The following is an 8,479-nucleotide window of genomic DNA, read 5'->3' on the forward strand; positions in this document are numbered from 1 at the left end:
CGATTTCTGTGGAATGAACTAACGTCGCTATGCGAGGCACCACTGTAATAAGTTATTCTTATCCATTAATTTAGTAATACATTTTTAATCCACCTGAAGACATGCATTGGATAACAAATGATGCATAGAACCAATAGGATTTTAAAAGGTAAAATATATACCAATTATAATATATCCCTGCAGTTGTTTTATATCTGCCCCTGTAAAAGCCAACCCAGATGAAGTGGTCTTAAGAGAATTTCTGGGAAATGCTCAACTCTGTTTGTACCTCAAAAGGAAGAGTAGTGCAGGTGTTCAAGAGAGCCTCTTGATTCTTCCCTGATGTTTGAATCTGAATTGCTTTATGCAGGCATTTTCTGTAAGGTAGAATGGAGACTTTGGCATGTAAGGGACTATAAATTGTCCTATCCTTGGAAACCCCTTACAAATGAAAACGCACAGGCCAATTGCATCACCAAACTTGTCACAAAACCTGTTCCATTCTTCTACTGAACCCTGGTTAGGAAACACTGGTATACGCTAATCATCGTTAGTATCAAGAGTATGATTGTGAGACTCATTTTAATAATATTGAATACAATGTGACCTTATTTATTTAGGGTAAGTAGATGTAAAAACACCTGAGGAGCAAGTGGCACCCATTATGCCCTGCCACCACCGCCAGTCTCTTGCACACTTTAAAAAACAGTCCCAGAGGGCTCTGGGTTGGAGGCATCGTCGCTTTGTCTCAAGCTGCAGCATCTCAAATCTGAAGGATCCGGGTAGGAAGAGAAGGTCCAAGATGCAGCAGTAACCTGTGAGCCTACATGCCACCAGTGGGGGGGCCTACTTTTCTATTTTAAATGACAGTTCAATGTAAGGAGTGCATTTAAAACACGGGCTTCAGTGGCCTTCATGGCTGTTTAAAACTAATTTGTGAGAGTTGCAGTTTTAACTGACCCCCCCAAGAAAGAAAAGTCTGGAAACCAAACAGCTATGAGTCTGATGTTCTCAGAGGCAGTGATTGTGGCCGTTGGAGAGCAGGATCTTGTTTGTGCAAAGCCAAGGAGATTGCCTGTACAATCCACTTGGATAAGAGTTTGTGAGTCCTCTGTGGATCCACACATCCCGCCCATCCTCCCCTCTGTCCGTCATTGTAGTCTCAATTTATATCTGACAGAGGCAGACTTATGGGAACTGAGGAGGCCTTTGGCAGGCGGGGCAGGCGCTCCATGAGGGAACGGCCCACTAATTACATATCTTTAAGCTCTAAAAGTTTCTGAGACGCCCTGTGCAGGCTGTGTGGATTCATAGAGGACCACTCGGAGAACCAGGGTTACAGGCAGGTAACCTCTCTCTCTGGGGGTTTTAGTCCAAGAGCCTCTGGGGACCCAAGGTGGGGAACCCCCAGGCCTTGGGATTCCATCCAGCTCTGCAATTCTATAAAATCGCTTCCCAGATAGGACTTGTCAGTCTCCATTCTTTGCACGTTCCTGGAGTAACCTTCGGCTGGGTGACCTTGAGAAACTGGCTGGAAGATTATTGGAAGGATTATTTGGTGGTTCTTTGTTTGGAGAACTGGGAGGGGAAATCCTAACGGCTACCTGGGGTGGAGTTTGAAACCACTCTCTCCCAACAACTTTCTCTGACTGCATTTGAACTCTCCTTGCGGAGGAGATCTGGCACAATCATTAATGTCGAAAGTGAGCTGTTTGATTTTTTTAGCCGTCCGATATCGCCTGCTCTTGCATTTGTATTATGTAGGGACCATGCGACAGTCTTTTTTTAAAAACGCTTTGCTTCAGGAGCTCGTTTCCTGTGTTTGGACATGGCAGCATGATCTCTTCATGGAAAATCTCAGACTTCCTTTATCTGGGAGGCCCTCAGAGTGTGCCAGAGGGGTGGGGAGGGCGGGAGGGACACATTTTGGCAAACAGGACCTGAGAGATCCTGGTTTCTTCCCTCTTTCCTGTTCGGCTCAAGTTTTTGTGCCTGGCTTTGTTTAGCGAAACGCATAGTGCGCTGCTGAAATGAATGGAAGACAATGGCTTTGAGGTGATACAAGAGAGGAGGAACCCAGCTGGGCCTTCCAAGCCCACCTACTCCCAAAGGGAGAGGATGGTGTGCCTTAGCTCAGCCTGAGAGAAATCCTCTGGAATCTTTCCCAGTATTCATTGTGGATTTTATGGACTGAATCTATAACCTTTTTTGCACTGCATGCAAAGCATCTGCAACCGAGCAACCATCACCAGATGCCGTTCGGTGGGCTTGCTGGGAGCACAGCTGATCCTGCTTGAGTCCATAGGAGGGTGTTCGCTTTCAGGTTTTTTTTTGGGGGGGGGGGAGACTCTGAAGTCCTGGAATTCACCAAAAATTCCCCAGGCAGAATTCTGGGAGTTTCAGTCCCCAAGCACCATACCGACATTTTCTTCACCAAGAGCAGGGCCTGCTTGCTACTTAGGCTGCATAGCCTTCACTTCCTGTTGGAAGTGGGGGTGGGGGTGGAGAAGGTCTCGGGACTTCTTGGGAGTCGCAGTTTTGCTTCTTTATTCATATCAGAGCACTCCACTATGTAAAATCATGAACGTCTATGCAATATAGGAAAAAAATTAAAACAAATTAAAATGTCAAGATAATCAGACTATTTTTGACGTGAAGCGTGCTTTTTCAATAGCATCTCAACCATGTGCTAGATCCTTTTTTGTACCCATGGTGGGGCAGAAACTGTATGCACCTGAGTGCTGCGTGGATTGAATTTCCCCACAGTCACAGAAAAATTGTCCTGTATCTAAATAGCCCCATTTTACTTGATTACTTTTTGATCTTCTTTGCTTTGAAATCTGCTAAGTGGTTTACAGAGTCTTTTCCCACTAGAGTCTTGTCCTGGTGAGAGACATTCTTCATTCTTCACTCGCTTGGCAATGTGTGTTATTTGTTGCTCACCGTAGATTTGGGCTAGCCTTTTCTGGTTTAACATTTGGAGCTTGAGAGGTGTGCAGAAAACTTTCCCTCACTTTTAGTCAACTTGATGTCCCTGAAGTGGATGGGTTTGGTGCTGTGCTACCTTACTCTGTTCAGTATTGGCCTCAGCACCTTTGGACATACTTCTGGAGGGGCCGTGCTCATTCAGCCACTGTAGAGGAGGTGGGTGTCTCCTGAAACGCTGCAGCAGGTACTACCAACAAACTTAGAAGGATACATCAAAAATGGGTCAGGCTTTTAAAAAATAAACACCATCTCTTCAAAATGTTCAGAAAAATACCCACCTGAGTCGGTGTGCAAGGACAGAGAAATAATGCCAGCCAAGGCGGTCAGTTACACCAGGCAGTTAGGGGGCAATGTCGACCCATCAAGACGTGTAATTGACCAGTGTAACCGACCTTACTTTTGCCATGACTCTTTGTGGTTATGAGTAAGGCCACTGTTATTTTCCCCCCACCCACCCACTCCCCAATCTCTCCTGTAGTTCTGTTCCAACCCCATCACCAGAAAGGAATAACAAAACCGGCACCGGGGCGTTTCCACCTGGCCTGGTATTCAAGGTGCCTATCTATGAGCCCCGGGGGTGGGTGGGGGGTGGTGGCGACGTGAGACCCAACCTGGGGATCGAGGAAGGGCCACCGGGAGCCTCTTGGGACAGACGGGAAAAGGCCAGCGGGGAACAGAGGGAACCCCCGAAAGACGCTGCTCTCACACGGAACACACGTAGGACTGACTCCCTTTGTCCAGGGGGCCGACGCGCGGCTTTTGCCTCGATGCATGTGCACGTCCGAAGAAGCGGCTCTCCCCGGGGGGGAGGGGGGTCCCGGGGGGGGGGTCGGTGGGTTGCAAGGCGCGCTCCGGGGGGGGCCTCGCCTGTGCGCCTTCCTCCTCCTTCCACCGCCCCCGCCGGCGCTTCTGTCCCGAAGCAACGCCGCCCTCCGACCCCACCAGCGCGGACAATGAATGGGCCGCTTCCCTGGCTTGGGGGGGGGGAGCGGGGAGCGGGTAGAAACAAGGGGAGGGGGGGAGCCGGTGGTGGATTCTGGGCGATGTAGTCCTCCTCCCCTCCCCGCCGCCCCCACGAGACCGTCTGCAAGCCGAGAGCTTCCTCGTCGGTGCGTAAAAGGCGAGGGAGGCGTTCGGGGCCCCCAACTCGGACGGGGGGGGCGCTTCTGGGGCGGGCGGGGGAGGGGGGAGGCCTCCCTCCGGACAATGGCCCCTTGTCTCCGGCCTCCCGCTCGCTCTTTTTTGTCCCGTCCCCCCCCCCCCCGGCGGGTGACGGGCGGGCGGGCGAGCCAACGGAGCGCGCAGCCCGGCCGGCCGGGGCCAGTGAGCGGGCGGCGAGGGGCGTTGGGCAGGCCTTCCTGCCGCCCTTCCCTTCCCTTCCCTCGAGCCGGACCGAGCCGGGCCAGGAGGGGAGCGGAGCGCCGGGGGGGGGGGGAGAGAGAGGAGGGCCTTTCTGAGCGCCGAGCCAGCCGGGCGCGCCGAGGGAGGGCGAGCGGAGCGGAGAGCCGGGGCGGCCGGAGGGGGCTGAGCGGGCGGGCGGGCGAGGAGGGGCCGGGGCTGCTGCCGGGGACGCCGCCTCCTCCTCCGCCTCCTCCTCCTCCTTCCCTCCTCGGCCATCTTTCCGCGGGCAGGTCGCCGGAGCGCTCGGAGCGCCCGCAGGAAGGAAGGAAGGAAGGCAGCCCGCCCGCCCGCCGGCCGGGGAGGAGAGCCGGAGGGGTCAGCCGGGCTCCGGGCTGGGATCGCGCGAGCCATGGGCCGGTCGCGGCTGGAGGAGGCGGCGCCTTCTCCTCCTCCTTCTCCTTCTTCTCCTCCGCCTTCTTCTCCTTCGGCTTCCCGGCGAGGAAGCTCCGGCAAAGGTGGGGAATCGCCGGCGCTGGAGAGAGAGGGAGGGACGGAGGGGGGACCCGGCGGGATGCTGCGCGCTCGGCTGGCCTTGGGCGCGCCCTCGTGGCGCCCCCGGAGGGACCCGTCGCCCGAAGGGGCTCTTATGCTGGGATGGCGGGGGTGAGTGGGGGGGGGATTAAAGAACATAAAAGAGAGAGGGGGGGGCTCTCCTCTTTCTCTCCGTCTCTGTCCCGCTCCCAAGTTCCGGGAAGCGCCCCGCGGAGCCTCCAGGGTTCGGTCCCCGGGGCAGGATGGAGGCGGGCCCCGTCCCTCGTCGAAGACTCCCGGGTGGCTCCTGCCAGGCCGTCCCGGTGGCCCTGCCCCCCTCCTCGCCTTTCCCTCGGCGGCCGCAAAGGTAGCCGTTTCCGAGGAGCCACTAGCCCCTTGGAAAGCATCTGTGTGTCCGGAATGGAGGGGAGAAAGCGGGGAAAGGTGGTGGGGTTGTCGAGGCTCCCCCCCCCCGGTGCTCTTTTCCTCTTTCTGGTGCCACAGCCTCTGTTTCGAAACTTCTTTAAGCAACAACTGATTGTGTGTTTGTGTGTGTGCGTACGTGTGTGTGTGTACGCCAATCCCAGCCGTCTCTTCTTTTTTACCATCTGCCCCCTTGAAGGGTTCTGCGTGGCTCTGAAGCTTGCTTCGTGTGTGAATTTGGCGTGCATCTCTGGCTTTTCCATTCTGAGAGCATTTCTTTTTCTTTCCCAATAAATAAACCTATGGGTTTCCTCGCTCCACCCGCTTCCCTCTATTTTTTTAAAAAAACTATTCAGCCTGATGAAGAGTCCTGTCAAACGCAAAAGCTTGCATGCTGTGTGCCTATCCAGTAATCCTAATACATACTGTACCTGGATATAAATGTAGGATCCAAATGGGATCCTCCCTTTAGTTTGCAATAAGGCTGGATGTGGCAGTAAGTAAGAACCTTTGTTTCTGAAGAAGTCCCTGTATGTTCAACGGGGGGCCTGACCTTGATTTTGAGCATCTTGAATTAGTTCTGCTTTCAATTTCTCTGTCATTGTTTCCTGAAAGCCAGACTGAAATCTGCCAGGCTTCCCCGGTGCCATATTTTGGGTCATAAACACTCAAGGGAAATATCTCTCCGTGCCTCTTCAATTTCTATTGAAAGAACTTCTGGCTTGTCGCTGTAATAGCTTTTGGGCCGTTGTTGCTGGACAATATTATTATGGCAGGATCTCTGTGTTTAACATCTTGTTTAATGCTCTCGTTGTGCTCAGATTATATCCAACAGAGTCTGTATGTCGTCATCTTAACGTTTGCCAGGTCGTCTAAGGCTGTAGCAAACTGTATTGTATGCACTTCTCTTCCTTCCGGTTTTAAAATCTCTTATCAGTTCTAGTTCCTTTATCCTCTCCCGGGGAGGGGGTGGTATAAAGAAGGACGCTGATCCCCCACTCGTGTGTCCCGCCCCGACTGCTTCCTGCTCCTGTTGGCAGGACGGGACAAATAAAAAGGCTGTGGAGCAAGTCCCCCCCCCGCCACTTTTCCCGAGACTCCTGAGTTCCCACGGTGGGGCCCTGGCAGGCGTGACACCCCTTGGCTCCTTCCCCTTCTGTCGTGAGTTCTTGGACGAGGTGCCCTTAGAGAGGGAGTGCCAGTGGGCGAAGACCCGTTGCATCCTGTGGGTTCACGGCGTCCTGCATACAAAGTGGGTCCTCTTGAGGAGCCCAGCCCCCTTTTGTTTCCCCTGACCGGTCAACTCTCCCACTTCACATCTTCCCTTCTCCCCCTTGGCCCCCTTGAGCAGGGACGGGTACTGACCAGACACAAGGACACGGCCTTCCATTCACTCGGGAAAGCTTTAACCCGTCAGAAAATGATCCCCACCCCACCCCCACTCTGCTTCTTGTTGGCACCCAAGAGTGGGCCTTTTTGGGGTCTGGATGGGCGAAGGGTTGGAATCTGTATACTGTACAAGAAGTTCACCTCCCAGGCCCTGAGGGGTCGACCTGTTCTTCTCGACCCCTTTGCCCATCAAAACATGGAAGGCAAATCCTCTTTCTTTGCCCACCCTACCTTCCATAGACAGTGCCCAGTTTGTGACGGGTGCCTGATTCAACGAGGCAGAATAGTCTGCTTTCTGCCCATAGAGAAGGGCAAAACGTTCGAGGGGCACAAGCGCAGCACGATGGTTTGGGGTGGTTTCTTAGTTGTTTCTTCCGATTTTGGCTGCAAACTTCCTTCCTGTTTGTGACACTCTCTTTTTTGTTCCTCATCCAGAGGAACTGGCCGGTTTGGTCACAGGCAAGATATGACGGTGGCTGCCTTGCGGGGGGGGGGGGGGGCGTTGGAGAACAGAAGGGAGTTGGTGCCTTCGTTAGTGAGGAGTCCGAGAAACACAGATTGATTAGAGCCTCGTAGCAAAATAAGGCTCTTTTAAAAAAAAAATCTGAGCTGTACTTACCAGTGAGTTGAAGAGCGGGTTTACTGGTGGGTCTTATTAGCTTACCCAACGATGGCTCCCCGGGCATTGTTGACTGCCTGTCCTCACCGTCCCTAACCATGGATAGTGCTGACCACGGTCAGAGTAGAGAGAGTCCCACCCCCTCTGAACTGGCAGCCCCCTTGGAATTTCTTCCAACTCCTGTTGCTCCTTGGTTATTTGGCTGACCCCAGCCTTAGGAACCAAAGTTATTGACTGGATCCAGCCTTTCTTAACCTGGTGTCCTTCAGAGACACGTCAGACTACAACTCTCATCGTCCCCAGCCAGTGTGCCATCCTGTCGGAGTCTAGCCTAGAAGGGTCAACAGCCTGAAAGAGGTTGCGAAAATCTCATGAGATTGAAGTGGCAAGTCGTGGAGAAGGGAGCTTGCATCCCAAGCAGAGAAAGGGGCACTTGAGGTCATCCAGGACACCCAAGGGGGCCCATGATGGCTTCCAGAGGGGGCTGGAGCAAGGGGAGCCCTCCTCCCTGGCTGGCACACCCTCCAGTGAGGGATGATGGCCATTGCAGTCCGAAAGCGCTTGGAGTGAGGGAGGCTTACGGGTCTTTTTCTGGGACGTCTGCCAGGCAGAACCAGATGTAAAAATGGTGACTCAGTGGGTAGGCGCATAAACTGCGCACTCGTATCTGACCCACATGGACAAGTAGAAACTTGCCCTTGACTTAATAATCCCACAACCTTTTTGCCACGATTCTTGGTAAAACAGTTGGAAGCAGTAAAACTCTGTGCAGCTTTGAGACGCCTTCCTTGATCTCCGTGTGGGCCAGGATCCTGCAGGAAGCGTTCCCTCCTCCTCGCCTGGGGTCTGTTGGGTGCCTTGACTTGCCCTGGAAAATGCCCAGAACCACGCGTGCAAGATCACCTTCCCGTAATCCGTTTTTCCCCAATGAATTCGAGCCACGGGTGCTAATCAGGAGTAGCCACGTATCGACCATCAGGTGTGAAAGGACTCCAGATCGTATTCCTGGACATCCAGGAGTGGAGGTCAAGGTTGTGTCCCTCCTCCCCGGGATCAACATGAGACAAGCTCGGGTGAATTCACAGGGAAGGGTCATTTGGCTGACAACCGAAAGATAAACTTGAGAGTCTAGGTGTTTTTTTGGGGGGTGGTGGGGGTGGGGGTGTTAAGAGACAGATTACGCAGGTGAGACAACCGGGAGAGCTTCCT

Source organism: Pogona vitticeps, chromosome 11 (genome assembly GCF_051106095.1).
Source record: "Pogona vitticeps strain Pit_001003342236 chromosome 11, PviZW2.1, whole genome shotgun sequence".
Taxonomy (NCBI): domain Eukaryota; kingdom Metazoa; phylum Chordata; class Lepidosauria; order Squamata; family Agamidae; genus Pogona; species Pogona vitticeps.